A 3976-nucleotide genomic window follows, 5' to 3' on the forward strand; every position below is an offset into this window, starting at 1 on the left:
AAAAAAAAACTTTGCCTGTTATTATAAAAAAAAACTTTGACCGTATTCTTAAATAACTAACAAGAACAATGAATCTTTTTGGCTTCCGCAAACAGATCAACATGGAGACTGCACCGCCAAATTTCAATAACCTCTTACCTTCCGTGTTATCTAAACTCAATGGTTTACTGATTGTTCACCTCAACAGCATTTGGACGAAACTGAATGACGATGTGGGCAAGATGTTTTGTTTTTAATAACAATTTACATTTCTACGAAATTCCGATCGACGGGAAACTTCAAATCACCGTGAATCCGGTGAACGCAGGCGAAATCAAAATTTCTACCGGCAAGAATATTTTTCGAATCAAGCACGACAAGATGCTTTCTAACATTACGTACGATGTTTCCGCTGGAGATTACCTGTACGTGGAACTCCTCGGAGATTACGACAAACTTATTCCTCTCTTCGTAGAATTACGAATCGTCTATCCTATCCGTTAACCAAAAATGCCTAACGACATTTTCGGCAACACCAAGCGTGTAGACCATGCAGAAGAGATTCTCATGTTGGACGTTCGAGTTAAGAAGTTGAGGACCGATTTGATCGCTTTGCAGGAGACCTTAAACAAAAGTTTAGAGTCGGAAATCGCCACGCTCCAAACGCAATGTCTCGACCCCATTCTGAAAATCGATTCCGAACTGAAGACGCTGATAAAAAATTATGTCGACGTACCTTCTTACGACAGCGTTCAAAATATACAGTTGAGCGTGGATTCGCTTCAAAATGATTTGGCCATATTACAGCAATTTCAATCGAAAAATGAAGATTTGGAAAAATTGAAACTCGAAATCGAAGAACGAACTTCCGCAATAGAAAAGAATTTCTCTGAACTTCAAACCGTCGTGAACGATATAGACGCAGAACGCTTGCACGTCGTCGTTTCCAAATTACAAGAAGAATTCACCAGCACGTTGGAAGAAATTAAATCCAAGTTGCAGACTTTGGAAGATACCATGACGAACCTACCATCGTCGGACGAACTGCAGGTCATCGGTAAAAGCGTCGCGAACATAAAAATTCAATTGGAGGCGTATCGAGATTTCGAACACATTCAAACCACCATCGCTACGCTTCAGGCGTCCTTGGAATTGATCAACGAAGAAATTAAAAATATTCACGCTGAAGCAAGAGCGTTGACGAGCATTCAAGACACGTTAAGCACGGTTCAGCAGAAGATCGAATATTTAGAAAATTTGAACGTCGAAACGAATCTCGCTCATTTTCATCACGTACTCGACAACATACAGGGTGACTTGGAATCGTTACGGACGAGCGTGCCTTCGAGCGAAGATTTGGAAAAATTGAAAACGGCGGTGACGGCACTATCCGATTCGAGCGACATCAAAAGTTCATTGAGCGATCTCGAGAGTAGGGTGGCCAATCTCCCCACCTCCAAAGAATTGCACGCTTTGAAAAGAAACATATCTCGAATGCTGAAACGACTAGAAACGGAAACGGCGAACGTGGAACAGATTCGAGACGAAATTAGTTCGCTGGTGTCGACGCTGCCCACTTCGCAGAGCGTCGCCGACCTTCACACGCAGTTTACAGAGATGCGAAGCATCGTGAACGATCTTACCGAGAAGAGCTCGAAATTGAATCAAGTCGAGAACCTTCAGAACATTGTCGTCAACGTCAGAGATCAAGTTGGAGTGCTGGAATCCACGCAGGAATCGACGCTGGCCTCTTTCGGTGCCAAGTTGCAAGAACTCAACGAAAACTACTAGCAGTTGAACGTGGAAGTGAAAATCAAACCGTCGTTTTCTACCGTAACGGATACCATAATCGAGCATTTGCTGCCCATCGAAAATAAACTCGGACAAGTTCACAGTAATCTCGTCACCTTCGACACTAAATTCGCCAAATTGTTCACCTTGCAAGCCATCGAAATCAACAGCGTTCCCAATCAACAGAGAATCTCCACGTTCGTCGAAGGTAACAAACTGTACATGTTGCATCCTTATCATCCGTACTACAAGTTTCTCCTCGATGGGACAATTCAGATAAACGAATTTTCGTACTGGTCTCACGGCAGAAAAGCTAGCGTTCCCACCATGACCTTAATATCGAATCGTGGTGTCCAGAAAGCAGGAAACATTCCTCTGGCACGTTGGAACGAAACGCGCAACATATATGAAATACACGAAGACGAAGATCTCACCGTTTTCGACGTGAGTGCCGGCGATAAGCTGATCATTCAAAACACGAGCGAGGTGCCACCCTCTTTGAATCCCATCACGCTGGTGCTTCTCTTGAAACGTAATCTCTAAACAAAAAAATGTCTAGGCAAGCCATCGTCGAAGAATTGCATAAACCTGCACGCCGCAACTACGAACGTTTGGCTGCGGTAACCAAGGGCATCGACGACCTCTGGCAAAGTGACCTCGTGGAGATGAGTAGCGGCAATTTGAAAAACGTACATAAATGGAACAAGGGCAACAAGTACCTCCTCACCGTCATAGACACATTTTCGAAATTCGCATGGGCTCTAACTTTGAAGGCGAAAACGGGATCGTGCGTCACGGAAGCATTCAAATTAATTTTTCGCGAAAGCGGCGGCAGACGACCTCGGTTTCTGCACACGGACAACGGTAAAGAATTTTACAACGCCGTATTCCAAAAGTTTATTCAAAAACATGGCATTCGACATTATTCGACCTTCAGTCACATCAAAGCCAGCATCGTGGAAAGATTCAATCGAACCTTGAAAACACACATGTGGAAACGATTCACGCTTCGGGGAAATTACAAATGGGTCGATATTCTGCCGGAACTCGTCGACACCTATAATGATACGGTACACAGAACGATAGGCATGAAGCCAGTTGACGTTACCAAGTCTGACGAGCAGCGTTTAATTTCTACCGTTTACTGTCCAAAGTACACACCCGCGACAAAAAAAGCTAAATACAAAATTGGAGACCAGGTGAGGATCAGCAAATTCAAACGCACCTTCGAGAAGGGATTCACAAAAAATTGGAGCACGGAACTCTTTACGGTGGTTCGAGTTTTACCCGGAAACCGACACACGTATATAATAAAAGATAGTAGCGGTGAGATTTTGAAAGGAAGATTTTACGAAGAGGAACTCTCTAAAACGAAACACCCCGACACGTACCTCATCGAGAAAGTATTGCGTAGGAAAGGTGACAAACTGTTTGTCAAATGGCTGGGACTTCCGGAAAAGAGTTGGATCGACGCGAACGAAGTGATCTTGTGAGTACGTGGAACGTGGTGAAGCGTCTACCGGATCCGGAAAGTCAAACGAAGAAAAAGAACGGTGAGTTGCTTCCCGACAGCATTCGCTGTCTGATCGTAGGTCCTTCGGGGTGTGGGAAAACGACACTGCTCGTGGACAATTTTCTCCTTGCACCGAATTGGTTAGATTGGAAGAACAGGCACCTGTACGTGTTCTCGAAAAGTTTGGAGCAATCCAAATACCAGCAATTGATGAAACTGTACGATGGTCTGGACATTGCAACGTTCGCCTCGGAAATAAAACCACTCGACGATTGTCGTGAAAATTCAGTCGTTGTGTTCGACGACGCCATCCTGGAAAATCAAAATGAAATTCGCAACTTTTTCACGCAAGGTCGTCACAAAGGAATGGATTGCTTCTACCTAGCTCAAACGTTTTCCAAAATTCCAAAACAGTTAGTACGCGACAACGCTAATTTCATATGTTTGTTTCGTCAAGATCACACCAACCTCAAGCACGCGTACGATGACTACGTAGGCGGAGACATGAACTACAATCAATTTTCGGAACGCTGCTGCTCTACTTGCTGGAACGGCGACGATTTCGGATTCGCGACGATCGACATGACGAGGAAACCCAACGACGGAAAATACAGAAACAAAATCAACGACTTTCTAAACGTTGCAACGTTGTGAGAAACGACGTATATAAATAAACGTTATGACGAAACGAAA

The sequence above is a fragment of the Lepisma saccharinum genome, unplaced genomic scaffold, assembly GCF_977018435.1.
Source record: "Lepisma saccharinum unplaced genomic scaffold, izLepSacc3.1 HAP1_SCAFFOLD_583, whole genome shotgun sequence".
In the NCBI taxonomy this organism is placed as follows: domain Eukaryota; kingdom Metazoa; phylum Arthropoda; class Insecta; order Zygentoma; family Lepismatidae; genus Lepisma; species Lepisma saccharinum.